Below are 25,308 nucleotides of genomic sequence, written 5' to 3'. Positions count from 1 at the left end.
TGTTCGTTGCCATCATTCGGCAGCTGATCAGATCATTCGGCGGATGTTTCTTTGTTCGTTGCTTTTATTCGGCAGCTGATCAGATCATTCGGCGGATGATTCAAAGGGAGACAACTTTAAAGGTGTTTGAAGGTCAGCTGAAGGTCAGCTGAAGACGATTTACACAAATATTTTGAAAGCTCCTGCTAATTAAATCCTTGCGTATCACTTATATGTTTTTAATATCCCCTCTAGGTTTAAAGGTTTCTGTTAAATTGTCAGTAATCAGCAGACTTTGCTACACTTTTGTCATTTGCAATTGGACTTAAAATATGTTAAAGCTTGTCATTGTCTATAATTTCGAAATAGAGTTTTGTAGGGAACTAATTTAGTCTCTTTGGTCAAGCAACCCGGAACCCCATGAATAGTGAATACTGTTATTATCATCTCCGAGTTCACAACAGGTATGGATTTTATTCATAATATATTGAGGCACTTATAGTATAGTTCAGTCATTTCATTTTACAACTGTTTCCTGTTTCTTTGTTCGTTGCCATCATTCGGCAGCTGATCAGATTATTCGGCGGATGTTTCTTTGTTCGTTGCTTTTATTCGGCAGCTGATCAGATCATTCGGCGGATGATTCAAAGGGAGACAACTTTAAAGGTGTTTGAAGGTCATCTGAAGGTCAGCTGAAGACTATTTACATAAATATTTTGAAAGCTCCTGCTAATTAAATCCTTGCGTATCACTTATATGTTTTTAATATCCCCTCTAGGTTTAAAGGTTTCTGTTAAATTGTCAGTAATCAGCAGACTTTGCTACACTTTTGTCATTTGCAATTGGACTTAAAAAATGTTAAAGGTTGTCATTGTCTATAATTTCGAAATAGAGTTTTGTGGGGAACTAATTTAGTCTCTTTGGTCAAGCAACCTGGAACCCCATGAATAGTGAATACTGTTATTATGATCTCCGAGTTCACAACAGGTATAGGTTTTAAAATTCATTATATATGGGGGGGGGGGGGGGGCCGGGGGCCGGGGGGGGGGCAACCAACCATATTAAAGTATATTTAAGTACATCCCGGGTCAAAATCGGAAAAAATCCTACATTTTAATATACTTTAATATACCTACAATAAGTAGATTAGAAGATAAGCCAATTGCTAGTCCCCTGAACTCATACTTCATATATTTTGGCTCATAAATTGGTCAAGTATCAATATCTTTGAACAAGACTAACTTTACATGAAAGGTAAATCTAATCTATACATGAAATAAAACAACATTTTTCACATGTATTTTTATAATATAGGTATATTAAACATGTTAAAGTATATTAAAGTATATCCCGGGTCAAAATTGGAAAAAAACCTACATTTTAATATACTTTAATATGGTTCAAAATTTTAATGGAGATAATATAGGTATATTAAAGTACATTAAAGTATATTAAAGTATATTAAAGTATATTAAAGTATATCCCCGGGTCAAAGTTGAGGCACTTATAGTATTAGTTACAGCCAATATAAAGTTCTCAACTAGATTATCAAGTTTTTAATCTTTCGCATAGAATTGAGAAACAAGAATGACCATCGATTTTAAAACCATTTTAATAAATTAACGGGGTTTTCATCACACCATATCAAAACAATTCAAATAATCCGCTCCTACTAAATCGCTCGTCTCAATAAAATATTGTGTGAACTAAAAAGGTCCTAATCAGGGTATGAAAGTAACCTGAACCGGTGTATTTTTGGACGCTGATTCCAAATCACCCGGTCGATGACGTAGTAAAAATGCTTCCCTAAAGAATTAGGGACAAAAACTGTTTCGGTCCGGTCTGAGGCTACTGTTATGATTGCGGTTAAGGTTCGACCGGGATCCCGGCTTAATCCCGATGTCGGTCAAAAATCTTCCAATTATTCGTCCCCAATTAATTCGTTATTAATTAATCAATGAAACACTGTCAGAGTTATAAGTGCCAGTTTGTTAGGTGAGATGTGCTTGTGCTTGTAATCAATAAAGGATACCATGGGGTTGTTATAGTGTCAGAGTTGGTTAAGCTGGTTTGTTGGGTAAGCTTATGCTGTGTTTGTGCTTGTACATACTATTGTAATTATAAAATAGGTATTGTAATACCTATAAAGTAGCGGATACCAGGTTTTAGCTGCAGTTTTTAATTATGGTGAGACGGCTTGTAATCAGTACAGCTATAAAAGGATACAAAAGTTGTTGTGTCAGAATCTGTAAATTAACACATGCTAGTATGCTACCCTACGCAATGTCCTCATCACCTGATCCGTCAGTATAAATCTAACTGGCTCTTCATTTGACTCCGTAACCATACTCTCGTCGTACGAGTCGTCTTTGTTCATATTGTTCGGGGTAATGTAATATAAACAATAAACAATCAGGAGGGAACTTGAACTGATATAATATTTCGTAGTTTCTGGCTCTTCAGTCGTAGTTGATCATCAAGTTGATTTCTAAGTTTTCCGGCAGGATGCTCAGTCAACGTTTTTCGTCACCTTGAAAGCCGGCCCCCTTTCACTCGCGACTGAGAAAGGAGGTGGACACAGATAGATTCAGACAAGCTGGTTCAGATGTACAGAGTGTGATTTTTCCGACAGACCTCCAGGAGATTTCGTCTCTGGGGCTCCAGCTTGTCTTTCAAATATCTTGTAACCTTGTCCCTTACCAACAGTACCACAGTATTAGATATGCCCTGCCTACTAGTTTAGCTTTATCTCTTTATCTGGTACCCTGCTATACAGTATACATGTTTACATATTAATTGCGTTTAAAACCCTCCAACATCTCCCCCCCCCCCCCCCCAACATCTCTCCCCCCCCCACCACCCCCTTCTCCTGAGCGAGTGATTACTAAACATGTGGATGACCCCTTATTATACAAAGGACCATAGGTCGTCAGAAATAGCATACATTGATTATTGATGTACACGCTATATAATACACATTACAGTGTAAAGTTACACTGATCTACAGTTCATCTCTTAATGGATTATTCCAGAATTGCGCGCGCACACGTGTTATGATCAAACAGATCGTTTCATAATCATGGCATGTATACCGTCGTTATATACACGCTCTCGTTGTGTGTACGTTTTGATCTTTAATATTTGATTTGATGCAACACATCACTACAGCAGCTACAATTGTACATTTAGACTTTACTTTGCTCCCAATTATAGTCCCAAACTTTCTAGTAGTTCTGAAAAAGCAAGATTTTCTATGATACAGCGACTTTTTATATCGCTGCAATATAATTTAGACTTTAGAGCCAAGTTACTTTTAGATAGCTGATCTTCAGGGCTCTTTCCCCTCAAATGATTGTAAAGCCCGCTCATGTTTGACAATATTTACACTGACAGAAATTGGTCATCTAATTTTATCTTGTTCTCTCACAAACCTGAGTATTAACCAGTGTAACTTTTCTAGGAGCTGCCATTTATGACTGGCATCACACACTATACACCTTGGGTTCTTGGACTATTCAAAGACAGGACAAAACCTATAATGCTCCAGCTCTACAAATCCATGGTATTAAGATCCAGCGAGTGGAGTACTGCTGCTCTGGAATCCAAAAAAGATCTATAATATCCAGTCAGTCGAGAGCATACAACGCCAGTTAATTGTAGACAGATTCTAGGGCTCAAAAACACCGACTATTGGAATAGACCGAAGGAACTGAAACTTATATCCCTGCTGGCTGCTAAGATGCTGAGAAGGCTAGACTCCATCATACATCTGTGGAAAGTTCTCCAGGGATATGTCCAAATTACCTATAGATGATCGATGTACAGTTCAGAGAGAATGCCAGACTGAGAGTTAAAGTAATACTATCTTCTCTCACCAAAAAAATCAGCTTCTTCACGCTCCATGCCTACGACTACTCATTTGCAGTGAAAGATGGAAGACTTGGAATTTTCTCCCCTAAATTGACAATAGTGACAATATCAAAAGACTTTGGCAAGCTTCAAGACATTTCTCGGAAACGGGAAACCGCAGATTGCGTGATAACCGTGAACTTACCTATTTCTACTCTTCTATATAAGTTCAATAGGTTGGACCAAGAAGTTCTTGGGTAACATTGTTTTCTATCCTATATGTGACCTCTGCTGAGTTTCGCCAAGACTTGACGGGCCATCACATCTTCTGACCACCCCACCAGTATCGCTTGTTGCGCCAGCACAGCAGAGAGTTCGTGAGGAGGGCCTGTTTCCCTGATCGGCGGCTTATTGTTGTCGCTATAATTGCAATTGTCCAAACAACCTGTTGTAAGTAGAGCTGTGTTTATTCAAATTGACTGATGTTCAATATAATATTATAACCTCGACAAATAGAATAGTATGTTGTTGGTTTAATTGATGCACAATTAATACGCTGAACTTATTAGATTTATTTTATTGGTCAATAATTTTATTGGTCAATAAACAATAAACTCACTATATCGCAGTTAATATCATTTCTTCTGTCAGTGAGTTGGTGCCAGTTAATAAAGCAAAAGTTCAACGGAGGTAGTACACACACTACACAGTACTATGGTAGACAGAGAGCACGGTACGTTTTATTTTAATAACTTCTCAGTAGTGAGAATATCACTTTTACTAACTTCTTGTCTCCCTTTAGTTTATCCCGCAATAAGTGACTTTTACCAATGTGGTAATTTAGCCCTCCCATGGTTGTTGTAGTGAACTGGAACTTGGGGCATTTCTGTTTAAGCCTTCGTTATAGATAAGATTATCGTAGTCACCGACATCCACCGACATATTGTGTAATGCTTAATAACAAAATTTCTGAATTAAATGTAACCTTGTATTGGGCTGAAATACTAATAATAATTATAATGATAGGATTATGGGCTATGGCCACATTATACATAGCCATTTAGACAAAACTTGAAACCCATGAACTGCACTCTTCGCTATTGCAGTTCACACAATATTTTCAAAAAGAAAAATGTTCCTATCCGGAAAATGTTATGATTAATTATTTTTAGTGTTATGATTAATTATTTTTAGAACATGTAGTTCTGAATTTAACAACCAAAAAACATTGATTCCTCGGTATTTAGCAATCAATGGCTTATTAGACATGAAATATGCATATGAATCATGCTCACATGTATTTATTTTTGACATCAAGGTTTCGTTAAGATCCTAGAAGTGAGCCTTTGACGATGCTGCACTCGCTATCAGTCGAGCTTTGAATGCGTCTACTGAACTGGCTTCTTTAACCGAACTTGGTACTTTGTTCCAGTAATTGTTAACACGGTTACTGAGGACCTGATTTCCTCTTTTATCTTAATTAGAATCTTGGTACCGCTACGTGATATCCTGAAAAGATCTTGTCCATAGTCCACTTTGCCCGTCGTTATTTTAAAGGTTTCAATAAGATCACTCCTCATACGGCACTCCAGTTGTGTTGTTAACTGGAGGATTCTCAGTCTCTCATCGTATGGTAGAATACCAATCCCGTCGATTATTCGTGTAAGTTCTCTCTTGAACATATTCTTAATAGTCTTAATACTTTAATAGTTCTCCAGTTTCCGTGCTCTGCTGGTAGATTCCACACTTGCACAGCGTATTCGATGTGAGGTCGAACTAGAGTTCGGTAAACATTCAGCATAACAAATTTGTTACGGCAGATCAAGCTTCGTTTGATCCAGCCTATAACAGACTTTGCTTTTTTCACGGACTTGTCTATATGGAAATGTTATACTTATTAAGAAAAGCCGGTCCCGCCTAGCCTCCTATCATAATGAGCCAATGTTGCGATTGTACAATCAATACTTTTAACACGTCACGTCATCGTATAATTGCTTGTCATTTTATTAGCTCTTCGGAAGGAATATTGAAATGGTCCTACCGCTTACGTCAACTTTTGTTTGTTTGTTTGGGGACCAGCTTTTGGTACATTCATGGTTAATGTTTACTATAATATAATTTCAAAGTATTACATGTAGAGTAATTACATAGAATTAGATAAATATGAATTTCTTTTGCTTAGGATATACCAATATGATATCCAAAAATGAAACGATGTACCTTACGCTTCGCACACAACACAACTGGTAGTTTTTCCTCAAAAAAAGAGCCCTATATACATAGCTAAACCTGGCCTGGGTGAGACCTGCATCACGATTGCTATTCAGTGATGTGTGCTCTACAAGTCATCACATACCTGAGTTACAAACACGGTTGTAATATAATGATACTTATTACTTTCCTTCATTTTTACAATAAGTTTCTGATGAGCTGCTTTCTCCTCCCTATTTCTGTCAGGTGTGATGAACCACGTATATGGTACGCTGCACATTTAGATTTCTTCAGGTTTCTTGATCGAGCAGCAACCATTTTGACTGATCCCATGCAAGCCAATGTCACTTTTATCGGTCTCGGTTTACCACTACCGTATCTGCATGTTTTTTAATCCTGATCAAATTTTCTGTCACCAATTCAGGATCACACTACCGATGATTCCCAAATCTCGGTGATCACTTCTTCTGCCACTATATGTGGATCACTGCCCTAATTGTCTGGTACACCGTATACAATGAAATTCTTTCTGCGGACGTTTTTAACAGCTGTCTTTATACTGTCTTAATCGACGGAGCACCGGTAGTTGTTTCACAGCCCTTTCACAGTTCTCCTTGACGATGTCACACCAAGTTTTTTCATCTCAGTTTGTACAGTTTGCTGGACAGAGTCGAGCTCTTTCTGTTGCTGTTTGAACTGATCCTTCTGATAATTAGGCTGCGCTGATACCAGTCTGTCTCGTACTGGCCGCAGATTTACATAGTTCAATATTGCCTGTCATCAATTTAGAAAGATTTTCAACAGCAGTAGCCAAGGGGTCTTTCGTTATACCCATCAATCTCGAATGATTCAGCTTTGTTAACGGTTTGAGTTTTCGAGAGTTACAAAGTTCCATACTTTATTGTTAGTACTTTGGTCCGAGACATCAATTTTGTATGAAAAGCATTAAGACATCGGCAGCGATAACTCTTTTTCAAGTTTGTTCAAATTTTCCACAGAGTTGAACTCCATAGTACAAAGACAAGCTGATTAGCTCGGCGTGTCGATGTAAATCTGAGAATAACTGATTGTAACTCAACTTCTTCATGTGCTTTTTATGCTGACTTAGAGGTGCATTATTCTCCAGCATATATCTCGAAATATATGCCTGCGTTCCGCTAGAAACCGCCATTTTGAAATATTTTCTTGTGTTTGAAGTCATATCTCAAGTTTGGCACATAGAAACTCGCCCAAAATCGCACAGATTATTCGTCTGATAGCCATACAACTGTCTGGAAAGTTTAGAGAAAATCTATCATTCAGATCTCTAAATATATACCTGTGTTCCGCTAGAAACCGCCAATTTGGAGATATTTTCTTGTGTTTGAAGTCATATCTCCATTTTGGCACATAGAAATTCTCCCAAACTCTCACACATTATCTGTCATATAGCCATCTAACTATCTGGAAAGTTTGAAGAAAATCTGTCATTCAGATCTTGTGAAAATCAAAAATATATTCTAAGTTATTCACTAAAACACTCGATTTTCGAACTTTTTATTTGGAACAGATTTGTCGAAAGTCCTGATCTGTTCTGCAGACACTTTCGCGCTTGTGCAGTAGCGCGCGACAGCCATTTGGCGTAAACCCATTGTTAGATGGGCCAAAATTTGCAAATGTGCTTCAGAACTAGCATTGTCTGACCATAAAAGACCACTTAAATTGCACTTTTTGAATAAAAAGTATATCCTGTTAACATTTCTGAAACTCTATCTAATTTGCAACGTAAGTGTTGTGCGCAAAGATAATTTGAGCCGAATCCAGATAGCACGACGGACGACCCTGTTCACGAACAGGTGTTCGTGAAAAACTTATGATATGATGGTTACCAGATCATATGACTGCCTAATAACTTGCTTAGGATGATGTGAACCCCTCGACAGCTTGACACAGAATCAAGTAGGGTTCACATTATCGCAAGCACTGTACTCCTCCTGGACTGGACCATTCTCTTATCTCTAGGGGGGCCGTGGGTCCATTAATTTCGTCTAGACGGGAGAGTACCATGTCAGCAGTGGTCGACCGGGATCGAAATTCAGTCCCGGACGGGACCGGGCCGGGATGACGTTCATCCCGACCGGGACCGGGACCGGGATTTTTCCAATATTTCTCAATCTCAGTTTAAATGAAACAATGTTATATGTTAAATAAAATCTTCCAGAACAAACTGAGGTATGTCAAGTTAAAATTGACAGTAAGTAGTAGTAACTACTCTATCTCTCTCTAATCTCTATCTCTCTATCTTTCTCTATCTCTCTCTTTATCTCTGAGATAGAGAGCGCGAGCGCTCTCATTGGTGGATCGACCTAGCGTGTCACAAATTATTATTTGATATATTTCATCAGATGAAGAAGCTGATGAGGGCGAGGCCCCTGACTCTTGAGTATTTCTAAGTTTGTTCGGACTTCAGCTTTCTTCTAACATTTTGTAATTTGTTACTCATGAAGTGAACAGTTGAACATATAATTAATTTTGAACATTAGTAAATTTTGTTTGACTTGAAATTTGCCAACTACCATCGATCAAAATTCATAGAATTTTGATCATATCATGTAACATAAACATTTCACATAAGACTTGAAAGTTGAATTTTCAATAAACTTTTGGCGACGAGAAAGTGAAATGATCTAACTATTAAGAAGCACTGTAGAGCACTGTTGTAGTAAAACTTTTCGGAAAATGTTCACAGGTTCGTGAACTTTGGGCTCAAATATACGCTCTAAAACAGACTTTATTTTGGAAAAATCCCGTCTAAAATCCCGGCTAAAAACAAAATCCCGACCGGGACCGGGACAAAATCGCCAAATCCCGGCCGGGATCTGCATGTCAGTAATTGGAATAGTTGTTGTTGTTGTTGTTGATGGCAACTGATAATACTCCACCAAAAACGAACGACTTCTATACCATATTTAAATCTTAATTATTTATTTCATTGAGCAATATAATATGTAGAATACCCCCTCTTTTGCTATTGAATCAGATAATTTATTTATTAGAAGATTGGGGAGACCTAGAATGAACTTTTTATCTGTTTTAAGAAGTGATTTAAGTAGTAGAAATTAGCACATAGATAACTTGCATGAATTAAACGAAATCAAAGATATAGCTGCATGCAACAGATGTTGAGAAAATTTGTTTCAAGGGTACAGTTTACCGCATTAAAGTATTTTTATGAATCATTATTGACGGTAAGATCCTGTTTTATAATAATAATTATTATATGCTACGCTACAATCAGTGCTATTCGTAACTAATTATATCCGAGAGACCACATTTGAATCGTTATCAATAGTTTGATCCAGCAATTTACTATGCTACAATTAATGGCAAATTATTCTAGCAATAACTAATTGCAAGATACCATATAATACATATTACCATTGAATTTCATAACATTTCATGATTGATATGCTCCCATATGGGGAAAATGGGCGATTAGGTTTGGCCCCTATACTATGCGGCCACTATTAATACGGCCTCTATACGGCCTCTATAGTCTATATGGCCACTGTACGGGCACTTAAAAGATATTTTACATGAAACCAGCTACTAACCGGCACTTAATAAGTGGTCACTAGCCGACTACTAACCGGCTACTAGCCGGCTAGTGACCAAAAAGTGGCTACTAGGCGGTCACTAGCCGGCTATTAGCTTGTCTCTAAAGCAGACCTACTTTCTCGAGGTCCCAAACCGGCTTCTAGCAGGCTACTAGCCGGCACTTGAAAAGTGGTCACTAGACGGCTACTAACCGGCTGCTAATCGGCTAGTAGCCACAAAGTGGCTACTAATCGGCCACTACTAGCTATTTTCCGATTAGTTGCAGTCAAATAGTCACAGCAGGTCACAATTTAACTTTAATTCTTTCTTACAGCAGGCAACTAGACAAGGTTCTGAGAATATTCCGGTAGACACGTCTTCCGCCCCGAGGAACAAATTTGGCTTCGGTAGACTTTCTGAATATGGGGCAGTTTTGCTCAATTGACCACGCCCTTTTTGACGCTTTCGTGATTTCTAACCCCACATATCTCCACTTTTGATTGGAGGAAGTATATCAACTTGGGTATGAAAATGATCAGAATCATCACATTGAGTGGGGTAGAGCATAGTTTTAAAGTCTACAGACTTCAGGTTGTTGAGTTCTTAGGTCAAAACCTATTTGTACGCTCTCGCGAGTCGAAATTTATGTACTTATTACCTCGGGGCGGAAGATGTTTTTACCGGAATATTCTCAGATCGTTATTAGGTTGCCTGCTGTAAGAAAGAATCAAAGTTAAATTGTGACCTGCTGTACTATTTGGCTGCAACTAATCGGAAAATAGCAAGACACAACTTTTGCGAACATTGAAATTAATTAAGTATGAACATGTGGCAGTATCTAGATAGCCCGACCCCTGTCCGCGGACAACTGTCCACGAACAACTGTCTACCAGATCATATTACTGCATAATAACAGTATCCCCTGAATCAAGCAGGGTTCACATCATCGCACGCGAATTTCAATCAGCGGTGGTGTCAAGGCTTATGAAACGATTAAGCAACCTTACGAGCAGGGAACCAGGGACATAGATGCGTTACACCCAGGACAGGACATGGAGCTCTTTAGGAGGTTTTTCTGGAATAGGAAGTCTCGAGCATTCTCTAAGGAGGCCGTGGGTCCATTAATTTCGTCCATTAGACAGAAGAGTACCATGTCAGGAATATACTACGCTACAATCAATATTATTCGTAACTCATTATATCCGAGGGACCACATTTGAATCGTAATCAATAGTTTGATTATGCTAGTCGTAACTAATTGCATCCAAGATACCATACATACCATTCAATTTCATAACATTTGCGGTCATATGATCTGGTAACCAATCAACTATTCACAAACACCTGTTGCTTGATTCAGGGGATACTGTTATTATGCAGTTATAACATGATCTGGTAGACAGGTGTTCGTGGACAGTTGTCCGTGGACAGTTGTCCGTGGACAGTTGTCCGCGGACAGGGGTCGGGCTATCTAGATACTGCCGAACATGTGGGGGTGGGCTGGTTTGAGCTTCTGAATGCGAGAAACGTTCCTGGGATGTCTCGACTTCTCGAGCTAAAGTCGGAGTATTTACTTGTCAACTTACATGTCGTACTTACTGGTAAAACTGGAAAATTAAAGTGATTCATTGGAAAATTAATTTATTCAACTCGCACAACGTATTGAGCAACTTTTTGAAATGGTTAATCTCATTATGATAAGGGACCATTGTACCAAACCAGATTAGGATTATTTAAACTACTAAGGAAACGGAATGTCAAAAAGTAAGAGCTATTTGTGATTCCAGTATTACTATTACCAGTAATTACAGCTATAAGTTAACCTCAACCTTTGCACGTAACATCTCGGATTTTGTTCCGTATTTTAACTTCTTCGTCTCCAGCAGCCCCCCCCCCCCCCCCACATTACCCGTGAGCTTGTGAAATACGAATATGATCCGTATTTTTGTTCAGTATAGTAACTGTATTACAGGATTAATGCTTTATTTCATGCCATGAATTTAGTAGCTAATGATCTATCCGACAGCCGAATTAGCGGTTTCGGACAGAAGTAATTTTTGGCGACATCTGTCCGACTTTCGGATCACAATTGTAATTTCGGATCACATTCGTATTTCACAAGCTCACGGGTAATCTCGTGACGTTGCTCCCACGGCTGCCAGACCTTGGGTCAGAAGTGATATGACTACCATATACGTCATCAAGTAAGTAACATGCAAGCTTGAAGCTTGTCTCGTATAATTAGTGATTTGATCCATGGATTGAATATAATTGAGCTGGAAATGGGCTAGATCTGGGGTAGAGTTCATATGACAACTCTGTACATAGAAGCTATAAATTAAGAAGTGAACATGTTTTAAATTGAGACAATGTATTGGTTGGTTATAAAATGTTATTAAAATGTTAAATCGATTAATGATATAATACTTCAGAATACAACAAATTACTCAATATAATTACCAAAGTATTTCGCAACAGCGAACAATGACTCAATCTTTGTTGGGTATGCCGTGTAGAAAGAACAAAGGTCGTACAGAATACTGCTGGAAATCCTCTTCTTTTTGGAAGGAGTCTTTCCAACAGCAAGCCGATCCAGATGATAATCTGTAACAACCTGTTGTTCCTTAATAGCACGAAAATATTCTTGAACAGAGGGCTTTGGGCGATTCACTCGGGTTTTGAAACCTCTTTGAAACCTCTCCGAGGGAGCTCCGGATCCTGAATAATACTGGCGAAATGATTCCAGAACACCCACATATCCTCTGGATATGTATGGTGTAACTTTGGGGAAATATCTTCTTCCATCTCGGTCAGTCTTCCCATCAAAGAGGATAAATTGTTCGTCTCTTCTTGTAGATGTGCAGCTGGGAGGAAGAACGAATTCAAGAGAAGTCTTCGACTCGGTATGTTGGGCAGATCCGGAGGCAGAAGCTCTGGCTAGTTGGACGACTTTTCCTAGGGATTCCATATTAGGTAGCGTCTGGTTTACTTCTGTTGAAGCATCAGCAAGGACTTCTGATATCAGGTTCTGAGTCGCCGACAGGGGTTGTTCTGCAGCCTTCCTCTTGAGCGTTGTAAGGAGTTCGAGTCTCTGTGGGGTAGCCGAATCTGAATCGTGGTTGTGTGGTTTACGTCCAATGGAAAGAGTGTTGTCTGTGAGAGCGAGGTAACAGTGGCAGGGACATTTAAGAGTTTTGTTCTTCTGGCAACGCCAAGCAGAGGAGAGGACGCTGTCATCAGATTTCTTCCTGGTGTAGATATATCCGTCAGAATCAAGCACTTGTTGACATCCTTGATCCTCTGAAACCATTTAGGAACTTGGAGAAGGTAGGCATGACTGTTGATAGAATGCGATACCACTACCTTCTATCTTCCAGTATGTATACCTAAGAACACTTTATCGGCTCACTCCCCTTACATGCCTTTGGCACATCCCTTGATACGAGAACCCCCCCATAAGCAAGAGCTCCCGTCCCTTATGTTGTCTACGAGTCGAGCAGTCAGATCATGTTTACTTCTTAATGTACAGCTATGATTTACAGAATTGACATGTGAACTCTACCCCAGATCTAGCCCATTTATGTCATATGTGTCAATTATATTCAATCCATGAATCACATCACTAATTATACGTCACTAATTAGTGATGTGATCTGACCCCTCTTGGGGGCCGGATCAGTTCTGACCCAAGGTCTCCCAGTGGCTCCCACTGTCCTAATCCTGATTTGATCCATTGAGATCCGATCCATCGATACGTGATTGACTATTTGAGGACAGGATCGTGCTAGCCGTACACTAACAAGCTGTAACAGGCTGTCGATCACATCACAGCCTACAGTGCATATAAGAGAGCGGTATGGGAATCAGTTATCGCAATCCAAAAACGCAACCAATCTTCAGTTTACCCCTCGACGCAAGCAAGGCTCGAAGGACCATGTCCTGAACTGATTTATATATAACATTCGTCCAATATATCGACATCAAATGAAAATAAACTATGGTAGAGTTCAGCTCAGATCATATATCAAATTGGAAATGTTACGTATACAAAGTAGCTAGTAACAGTTCAGATCATGTCTCTAATTGGAAATGTGTCGTATTGAAATTATATCACAATTCCGGACATATGTCTTTTTTTCTGATAACTTGAGTCGGACAAGAGTCGCTGTCGGACAGATGTCGTGTTACCGTAGCTAATTCTTTCCAAATTTGCGATTTCATTGGAATACATTTTAGTAAGGTCCGGGATTAGAAGTCGGTAAATGTAGCTTCGCTGACTCACAATCTGCGACGTCGTCGTGACTTTAATTTCCGCTCACTGAAGCACATCTCACAAAACTTGCTACCTATATTCAGTTTAGCTGTATGTTGCCAACTTATAACCTCTGATCCTACAAGCTTTCTTTAATAGTATAGTAGCTAACTTTGAAATAGAAAATCTTCTGCATTATGCCTTGCAGTTGCACGGTAAACCGAGATTAAGAGTGTAGCGTAGGAGCGACACAATCGCCCGTGTCGCTCCTGCACTGCACACACTCACACTAACCTGGAGGGGGATATTTAAAACATACAAGTGATATGAAAAGGATTTTATTAGCAGGAGCTTTCAAAATACTTGTGTAAATCGTCTTCAGCTCACACTGCACACTAAGCTCGCTCCTGATCAACCGAGCACTTTATGTCCTTATTAGCACAAAAGAGTATCTCTCGCATCATTTCAGTGTCAATGTTTAACTATACTCACAACCGCAATTAAAATTAAATACATTTATTGTGAAAATATTATTAGTTCCACTATTCTCCCCTAACTTCCCAGTTCATCCGATCGGGCAGTAGTAAAGAACAAAATGTATCTTACATATTAAATATTAGCACGATCAAGTGATAGGGGATGAAATATATCATTTGCTGTTTTACGTAACAGATTAGTACGTAGATTACATTTACAGATGAGTAAATATGTCAATGACAACATGTACTTTTTCAGCATCCGGTCGGAGTTGGGCCTGCAGGAATGAACCCGTTTCTTACTGATTACGAAGTCAATGTTGGGACTGAAAGATCTAACCTGTTTCTTACTGATCACGAAGTCAATGTTGGGACTGCAAGATCTAACCTGTTTCTTACTGATCGCGAAGTGATTGTTGCGACCGGATGGATTGGTTGTCGGTCACCGGATTGTTATATGTTATATGTTATATGTTATGCAAATGAATCCGTTTCTTGCGGATCACGAAGTGTGATGTAATCTCGTTATCATTTATACTTTCAATCTGTAATCTTCCGTAATCATTTCTATGAAATTGTCTTTAGTTATTTAGTACATATTATTTGTTTATGTACGAAATTGTTTTTAGCATTTATGAAAGAATCATTTGAAAATTATTTACATGCAATTCAAATTGTAAAACTATCTCTACTATAATTCTAGAATTATCTTTGTACATTGTACGACCGTCCACGTGAAAATTTTTAAAACGACATTTTTATCGGTTTTGTGGTAATTATACGTTGTGGTAATTATACGTTGTGTTCATTGCAAGCTATATTTTAATGGGCTGTATACTCGGTCGTGACAGATATTTTTTGATGCGATAAAAACTGACTAAAAAGAATACTATTAGTTTCCTTTGTGTGACCACGGGCTTTTTAGTTTCTTTATAATATACAAAGAATACTTATATTTTTATGTAATCCTGTTGTAATTCAAATTGTATTTCAATCGTAGGATTTTTAAAATTTCTAATTTCTTATTGTACCACAATTCCTGTATTTCTGATTTCATCGTCTAAAAACTTCTTGGAATAGACATAAACCCTCAAATAGAGACCAATCATCGCACACGATGTACGTGCACCCGGGGTTAAATACGACGCTATTGTCAGCACTGCGCGCGCGCACACGTACCATCTTATGTGTGCTGATCTGTATGTGCCTATCCTACTTGTGAAACAAGCGCGTCACGCAGTACGCGTAGGCACATGGCTATGTGAAGCAGATTCCTAGTTCTTGCGCTTAACTTGCGCGTTACCAAATAATCCAAGATATCCCTGTCAGGATCCAAGATTTTCCTACTACCAGTATGGTAGTATGGACTGTTTGGTAGTATGGTAGTATGGTAGTTGCAGGAACGTGCGAATATCTATATGTAAATATTACAATAGCGTACATGGAATCGTAGCTTAGTTGGATAATCCGTCAGTACTACACTAGCAGATCGCGAGTTCGAGCCCCGGAAAGGAATTCTTTCACAATCTTTTGGCAATTATGAATAACTATACTAATGAATTAATAACTATACTAATGAATAACTAAACCTCTGTAATATAACTAGCAAAGTAAAATGAAATCGTTATCCGGCCGCGGAGCGGCCGAAAAATTTATGGTAGTCGTTTTAAAAATATTAAGGGGTGCACCATAAAAATAAACTTGCCCGGATTTAAAAAATTTTTGTACCATTGTTTTCTAGAGACTGTGAGAATTTTCACAATACCAAATTTGTCATACCTTTTTGGAAAGATCAGTGAGTTTCGCCTGGGTGCCATATTTGATGGTGCGCGGCTTTTGGAGCAAAATTAGCTGTAAAAGTCGCGTAATTTGACCAAATTTGACCAAATTCGTTGATTTTTGTCGTATTATTTGAATATATCTTCAGTTCCTTGAATGATATCATTCTGAAAATTGGCGACGACCTTCCAATATGGCTTTCACAACTGTCCGAAAAATTTGGTGGATATCGGACTTGATGTAGTGATCAAAATGGGGCAAAATACGCTGCTTTTAGCTGTAACATAATGTCTGATGGTTGGATATGCTTTAAACTTTTCGGACACTTTCCTTGTAAGTCTATGAGTAAGCTTACCAATTTTTGTTGCAATCAGAGGTGGGGAAGGATACTTAATATTTATTTGTTTGAAGAAAATTGTGCTGGCCGAAATTAGCGCTAAAAAACCATCCTACAGTCGGCAAGCGCGGCTCACTGTCGATGGCGCACTACCTAAAAATATATGGTAGCCGTTTTTTCTTTCCAGACTGGATTCCTAGTCCCTTTTTAAATTTATGTCACTGGGAAAGTAGGGCCTGTCGTGATATCATGGATCGCTTAGGTTCCACCAGGATCTGGTAGTCCTCATAATTCTGCGGCCTCTATGTATCGTCATCTCGTACAACTCTTTAAGAATCTTAGGGATTTGGCATGTGAAAATTTGCAGCCTTCCAGACATTGATTGGGTTAACGAGGTGTCGTACGTCACCTCAAGATCGGGTGACAGGGGGCTGACCAGGCCAGAACCCAATTGATTGGGTCTGAGGTCACGTGATTATGAGCCTGAGGTCACGTGACTATGACGTCACCAGACCTTGTTCTCCGTTTCCCGCTCATTGGACCAGGTGAGCTTGCATGCTTGTGAATGTGGGTGTAAGTACAGCTGTACTGTAGTTTATACCTAATTAACCCCTATAGAAACCGAAAATTTATTTTCTGGCAGAAAGCTAGAAATTTACCAAAATATCGACATTGTTATAAATTTATTTTGATGACCATTCCTGACCTAAAATTGCACGAGAAATCGATTAAACTTGGTTTCAGGACTCAACGATGCTTCTTTATGCCTTAAAATCCATGTTTTATCGATACAATCAACATTATGATCCCGTTGATTAATTAGTAACAGGTACCTAACAAATACGCAGAAACAACCATCACACCTACATTGCATTCCTAATGGGTCGATTTCGAGTGACCAATAATCGTCGTGATGATACGTCATGTGTTCCTGATCATCATCAGCAATCAAGAGACAGGAGCGGCGGTAGCTTTAAATCAATGGTTTACGTTATTTTTGTGAATTCGACCCCTGTTGAAACAGTTAGGCAAAGATAACTGTTCAATGTAGTTACAATATTATATTTATGTCAAAATTCGTGATAATGTTACGAATACATGAAATGAACATGAAATACTTGGTATGCAGCGGTTATCAATATTAAATAGGAATAATGATGTGAAGTATGTCGGGGTGTAAGGTAGTTTAATGTAGACAATCGACTGTCTGTAAAGTACAAAATACACTACACTGTACACACCCACATTGTTATAATGTACAAGGGAGGAGGGGGGGGGGGGCTCATGTTGTTTTTGTCCGTTTTTGTCCGTTCGATTTTGTCCGTTTTCAGATAATAGGGTACCGAACGGACAAAAAAGGACAAAACTTGTAACTTTGGGGGGGGGGGGGGGGGGGGGGTGTAACCCAAAAAAACCCAATCCCAGTATTACCTTTTTCAGGGTAGGAGTTGGGTTTTTTTGGTTTTTTTACAAATTTTTCATTGGAAGGAAATAAAATCATGTAAGCACCTAGCAAAACAATTATCAGTACAACATCACTGTTGTGGTTCATCACTACAACATCACAATAGATATAATCGCTTAAATATCACCCAAAAGCAGTATTTTATTCACTGATGTGCTCAGAAGAAGTTGGCCATCCAGATATGATATCAGCCATATGTAATGCTCACTTCGATGGCCATGGCAAATTGAGTTAGTAGGGACGCAACTCACTGATGACCCCAACCCTGACCGCAACCGGTACAAGAGGAATAAAGCCTTTCTTCTCACTTTCACGATCTCTGTTTCCTTTTTCCTGATCATCCGCTTAACGAGAAACCATGCTCTATTTCCAACTGAAAGAATCTTGCAGTTACCATCAGCTGCATGATCACATGTGATATTAAGTGATATCTTCGCTTGTTTATGGCCCTGGAGTTGCTCAAATCTTGACTGGGATGGCATTCGATCTCACCCTCCATTGAGGCAAACCTCAACAGCCGTATCATGATGCAGAGCATCACCATACACAGTTACTATTTTCGCCCATTCCTCTGATGAGTCAGTATCCTCCACTTCCTCTTCTTCATCATCTGTTTCCGCTTCGTCACTCTCTGCTCCGTCTAAATCTATCTTCTCCTACATTTTTGAGCAATCACCCTGAAACTTTCAGGATATGTTCTAAGGACCATTTAAAAGAGATTGTCAGGCCAGAATTTTGAGATAGGCCTTAGAACATTTTTTATTCGATTTTGAAAATCTTGGACCTCGTTTTTTTGACGATTTTTTCAGGTCCATGATTTTAAAAATTGAATAAAAACATTTCTAAGGCCCATCTCAAAATTCTAGCCCAATAATTTCTTCTAAATGGTCCTTAGAACATATCCTGAAAGTTTCAGGGTGATTGCTCAAAAAATGTAGGAGAAGATAGATTTTTAGACTCGATTTTCAGGGCGCGCGATTGAAAATCGCTCGCGCAATACAATTACACATAAGCGCTGACCTTTGACCGGCAATAATTTCGGCTAGGAACAATATTTTTCCATAATATCAAAAACAGCTGATAGACATCACTCCCCTCTATCAGAAACAACTATAAAGTCAATTTCGAGAGAATTTTGGTGAAGACCCCCCCCGGCCCCCTTAATGGAAAGCCCAGGCTCACTGTCATCACATGCTACAGTCCTACAGAAGCCTCATCTGATGAGGAGGCAGGAAATCTCTTTTGTCTAAAACCAAGCATCTTACAGTTAATTTAGTAGGAGAGGAGCCACACACAATAATTTCTAAGGACGGACATGCCTTAGAAGAAGTTGAGGATTTTAGTACAACGGAGCACGACTTTAGGTTACGCAAGGCCAAGGCATGGGCTGCCTACCACAAAATGTAGGCTATATCATGGAGGTCCAATTTGCGCCGAGATTTAAAGATCCGTCTGTTCAAGCTACGGTTGAATCAATCTTCCTGTATGGAACGAAATCGTGGACAATAACAGAATCTTTGAAGAAAAGAATAGACAGATGTTACAGTAGAATGCTTCGGATGGCCCTAAACGTGGACTGGAGAGGACATCGCACCAACAAGGAGGTCTTTGGATCACTCCCAAGAGTTATTTCGAAGATACAGGCCAGAAGAATGAGGTTGGCTGGGCACATCCAGCGACATGATGACCTGGCAGCACACCAACTTCTTCTTTGGGAACCTAGGGAGGGGTAGACCACCGCTCACCTTCGTCGATAACCTAATGAGTGACACTGGACTCAAGAACACTGGGGAGATTAAGGAGCTTATGGCGGACAGAAAGCTTTGGAGACACATCATCGAGACTCGGACTCTGAAGCCGCCTTAAGTCAAGTAATTTAAGTCATGTGCTTTGACTTGCCCTTGACCTTCGTCATAGCCTCCTTCCATGACAGGAGAACACATTTGCCACATTTCCACTTTGTGCATTCATATGGATTATATCTCGATGAACGAGACATCCTGTTTGCTATCGTGATAACATACTATCAATATAAACACACTTATATACTATGTTATATGTAAACTATCTATTAAGTTAAGACATGAGAACAACACGTAGGTAAGACTCAGTGGGAAATAATTCACATTCAATACAATTAATGAAATGGCTAGAATTTTGTTTAAATTTTGTTTAAAAAACCCAAAAAAAAACCCAAAAAAAACCCAATCCCAGTATTACCTTTTCTTGGGTTACACCCCCCCCCCCCCCCCCCAACTTTTGATTTGTAACAGGCTATCTGCAGAAATGGGTAGCACGGTTAATGACCATGGTCTTTTCCCAAACTTTCAATCCTCAATTAGGTACAAAGAATAGTCTACAGACTTTTAATAACATTTAAAAAGGAGGAGGACTGAGGAAGAAGATGAGGAGGACTGAGAAGGTATCGTACATACAAGGACTGAGGAGGATGACTAAAGAGGATGACTGAGGAGGAGGAGGAGGAGGAGGCAGAGGAGAATGACTGGGGAGGAGGACTGAGGAGGAGGAGGACTGAGGAGGAGGAGGAGGATGAGAAGGAGGAAAAGGAGAAGGAGGAGATGGAGAAGGAGGAGGATGAGGAGGAGGAGGAAGAGGAAGACTGAGGAGGAGGAGGACTGAGGAGGAGGAGTAAGCATCAAACTTGGCAACAAATAAGCGAAGGAGGAGTGCCCTGTTGTCGGTGCAAGATCTAACAGTTCAGGGTAAGACAAATCTGTTTGATTAAGTAACAGATTTGAGTACAAACAAAATAGAAATGGCAACTTTGCTCTTTGCAGCCGGATTCATTTGATTGATATAATATGGCTAATTCGTAATTTTTGAACGTTCAATAGCAAGTGGTATAATGAACTACTTGGAAGAGAAAAAAGTAAAACTCTTCAATGTAAAGGTTCTGTTCTGGTGTAAGATCATGTTAACATTTTCAATTCCCGAATGTTTCCGTCTACAAAACGATTACAATTCTAGTTAGGAAGACACAGAAAATGTTTTTATGGATAATTGTTTACCTAATATCGAAGTTAATTTAACATCTTTAGTCATTGGTCATGCAATTTGAACGTGAGTAATTATATAATCTTATGGAAGTAAGAATTTCCAATGTGTCTTATCGGAAGTGAGTGAAAGAAACACTTGTGGCAATTTTATTTACTGATACTCTTATTTGTAAAGCTATCCTCGATACATATGCAGTTACAAAGTGAGATAACTGTTTCAACAGTGATCAGGAACACATGACGTATCATCACGACGATTATTGGTCACTCGAAATCGACCCGTTAGGAATGCAATCTAGGTGTGATGGTTGTTTCTGCGTATTTGTTAGGTACCTGTTACTAATTAATCAACGGGATCATAATGTTGATTGTATCGATAAAACATGGATTGTAAGGCATAAAAAAGCATTGTTGAGTCCTGAAACCAAGTTTAATCGATTTCTCGTGCAATTTTAGGTCAGGAATGGTCATCAAAATAAATTTATAACAATTTCGATATTTTGGTAAATTTCTAGCTTTCTGCCAGAAAATAAATTTTCGGTTTCTATAGGGGTTAATTAGGTATAAACTACAGTACAGCTGTACTTACACCCACATTCACAAGCATGCAAGCTCACCTGGTCCAATGAGCGGGAAACGGAGAACAAGGTCTGGTGACGTCATAGTCACGTGACCTCAGGCTCATAATCACGTGACCTCAGACCCAATCAATTCCAAGGAACGCTGATAAATCGCAGATTAACAAAGCTTACAGGAAGAAAGCAAAAGAGTTCCATCCTGATAAATACACTGAAGAGGCTGATAAGGCTGAAGCAGAGAAGAAGTTTATTGACATTGCAGCTGCTAAAGAAGTATTAACTGATGACGAAAAGCGACAACAATTCGACAACGGCGAGGACCCACTGGATCCTGAAACTGAACAAGGCAGAAACTTTCACCAACAACACTTCAACGGTTTTCCCTTCGGTGGGGGTGGTCAGCAGTTTCACTTCAAATTCCAATAATACGTCCTGCACTTATAATAAAAACTGCAATTATGCTAAGAATGTTTTGATTCTTGATCAACAATCGCGTAGGATTGAACATTTTGGGGTAGTTTTTTAAAACAGAAGTTTTGTTTGTGTGATCTGTTTGGTGATTACACAGATAAGGGTGAATATTTTTCTGATAGATGATTAGTATTTAGCCGTTGCTTTAGTCCTTCAAATTTATGGTATGGATGATGTTTTATTTCTAGTAAGCTTAGGCTATTAGTTCTGATATTTATCCTTTTTTGGTTCTAGAGCCCGTTTTAATTTTGATGTGCCGTTTTAATTTGTTATTTACTTTTCCTTACGGAACAAGTTGAGCCTGTTTCATCAGAATAGGAGCGAAATTCTTTTGTGGGGTAATCATGGTGAAAAATTGTGAATCTGATCTAGAAATTGGAATATTTCACCATTTTTTCCACCAGGACTACCTCCAAGTCTTTTGTGAACCAGTTGAAACTATCCGTGTTCATGGCGCGTATGTAAATGTACTAGATCGGTCTTTTGTTTTTGCGAGTTTTAACAATGTTATGGTTATTTATATTGCTGAGTTTTTGTACATATTTCAATTTAATCAGATTTCGAATTGGGTTCTGGCCTGGTCAGCCCCCTGTCACCCGATCTTGAGGTGACGTACGACACCTCGTTAACCCAATCAATGCCTGGAAGGCTGCAAATTTTCACATTTTTTTTTCAAATCCCTAAGATTCTTAAAGAGTTGTACGAGATGACGATACATAGAGGCCGCAGAATTATGAGGACTACCAGATCCTGGTGGAACCTAAGCGATCCATGATATCACGACAGGCCCTACATTAAAAGTAAAGTTAAAATATTTGCTGATGATCTTAAGCTTATAGCTAATGCCTCCGAGCATGAAACTATAGTTAATGATCTGAATGAACTAGAGATGTGGGAGAGTAAATGGCTTTTAAAGTTTAATCCTACTAAGTGTTCAGTAATGCATTTAGATGTTAACGATAACAGATAACCCAAGATCAAGTTATTCTCTTAATGGAGTTACATTGGCAGAATCTGTACAGGAAAAAGACTTGGGAGTTGTAACCCATAACTCTCTGCTTTGGAATGAACAGATTAAGGCTTCAATATCTAAAGCCAACAGAATGATATGTTGTATTGTTAGAAATCTGATTATCAGGGAAAAATCTGTGATGATATCCATTTACAAAGCTTTGATAAGACCCCATTTAGAGTATTGTGTTCAATTGTGGAGTCCAGTTGCGGCTCATGGAAGTTGGGGGATCATCTTGGAGCTGGAGAGCGTCCAGAGGCGGTTTACCCGTCTGATTGACGAGGTGGGTACTCTTCCATACAGTCGTCGACTGGAAATCCTCAATTTAACAACGCTGGCAGAGCGGCGAATACGTGGGGACCTCATTGAATCTTTAAAATGATAAGTGGTTTGGCCAACTACGGAGCTGGTTTGTTCAGTATGAGCAGATCTGGTCTTAATGTGGTATCATTGATTGAAATAAATCAAACAGTAGATGCAGTAAAAGTAGCAGTAAAATGAAGAAAGTCCACAGTTCTTTTCTTCCGGAGAGGGTGAGACCATATTGGAACAAACTCCCCTCAGATGTCAAGAATTGTGGGACTGTGTTAAGTTTTAAAATGAGATTAGAGGCTTTCAAAAAAGAGACTATTTTAAACGGATCTGTAAATAACAGTCATTTTTGGTATGTTTCGGACGAAGTATAAGGAAAGATTGAGGAATTAAATTATGCTACTAACAAAGAGAAGCACAATGAATATCTTATGTGTAATCCTCATGTTGCTAAAAAACGCTTTATCAACTTATATAGTAGTGGAAAGTATGTAAATTAGATTCATTTTTAACTTGGTTGTTTAGGCCGATAGATTTAAGATAATTTTTAAACTTTAGTAGATATATTTTTGATGATGTGTGATGATGCTTGTGTCATTATATTTTGATTTGATTTGAATTTGCTTTTTTTAGGGACTATTTAGGCTATTATATATATCATGTCCATAAATATAAATGGATAGAGATTAGGCAAAATGGCAGGCTGAGCGTTGTAGGTTTACAACCTACCAGAACGATCGCCGAGTTAGACTCGTCGACGGTCCTAACATTTGGAGTAAATCTTTTACGAGTATCACCCGTTAAGCTCAGAGCGGCCGAGTAAATTGTTTGCAGCTCAGCGTGACCACTGTCCCAGTGGTGCATCTCGCCAATATATCAAAGTGGTTGCGATAAGCATTATATTATTGGATGATATGCGCGGCGTTGCCCATTACACATTAGTGAATTGCGCGTGGCGTCGCGCTAATGTTGTTTTCTTTTTGAGACGAAAGCGGTGCGCGCTATTTCGAAAGATTTAGACGAGTAACATCCGTCAAGCTAATAAAAATTCGGCGGAATGACATGCTGAGCGCCGCCCATTAACAATTAAGTTGATTCACGATGTCAATCCTTCGCAGCTCGGTGAGGCACAGTGGTGCATCTCGCCGATCTATAGTAGAGGCTCTTACGGGCATTGTCTGCTCGATACGTTAGGGACCCCAGATACACCTTACTAGACGTATTTTTGACCGTAGAATCGATTGAAAGTGGTTTCAAGATGATTGGACTGATTGTTCTGGGGTAAAATCGCAAAAAACCGATTTTTGGGCCAAAAATAGGCCAAAAAACCATGTTTTTTGATATTTTGAGCAAGTTAATTTTGTTGGCATGTCGGCAAAACTTGCATAAAAATAGCTAAAAGACAGCCGCACAAGATTGTATAAAAATAAAACAAATCCCTCTATTTGTTCTGAGGTAAAAATCCAAAAAAGTGGTAAAAATTTTGACTTTTTTGCTTGAAGTTTGAATAATTTTTTGCAGTTGTATTAAATCAACCCAAAAATAGTCACATCGTGTTTGCCTAAATTTTTCCTTTCCGAGAAGTACCCACTTCATATACTTTATCGAAGTTTGAATATTTTCACTCCGCAAGCGTTTTTGCCAAATTTTCGACGCGCACTACGCGCAAAAGCATTTAGTTGTTATCAATTGGCACCCGCGCGTTCATCATAAATTTCAAACAGCTATAACTCAGCGAGATTATGTCCGTTCTAGCTCATATTTTCACACTAAATAGAAAATAATGTGATCTTATTGCTGACAAAATATGAATATAATTACTCTATTTGCCTTAGAGTAATAGACTGTCAAAGTTTAAAACGCGCATTGGTATAGCACGTGACTAATAAGGCCAAATTTATACTTCTTAACATATTATCGATCCTTAGACATCATACTATTGTGTCCAATTAGCGGTTAGGTCTCTAAACTCGTAGCAGAAAACACGTCTTTTT

General features: G+C 38.9%; 1 protein-coding gene and 1 long non-coding RNA gene across 3 annotated transcripts in view; both read left to right on the top strand.

Annotated features, from left to right (window-relative positions):
• LOC134819580 (uncharacterized) overlaps positions 1-25,308 on the top strand; it is a 776,807-nt gene that overhangs the window by 204,572 nt on the left and 546,927 nt on the right. The window lies entirely within an intron of this gene.
• LOC134819773 (uncharacterized) lies at positions 3,438-15,377 on the top strand. Its single transcript, XR_010160803.1, has 3 exons — positions 3,438-4,278; positions 4,480-4,561; positions 14,603-15,377. It is a non-coding gene; the product is annotated as an uncharacterized LOC134819773 (long non-coding RNA).

This window comes from Bolinopsis microptera, chromosome 8, assembly GCF_026151205.1.
Source record: "Bolinopsis microptera isolate Bmic1 chromosome 8, MBARI_Bmic_1.0, whole genome shotgun sequence".
Classification (NCBI taxonomy): Eukaryota; Metazoa; Ctenophora; class Tentaculata; order Lobata; family Bolinopsidae; genus Bolinopsis; species Bolinopsis microptera.
This window is presented reverse-complemented; position numbering and strand designations above follow the sequence as displayed.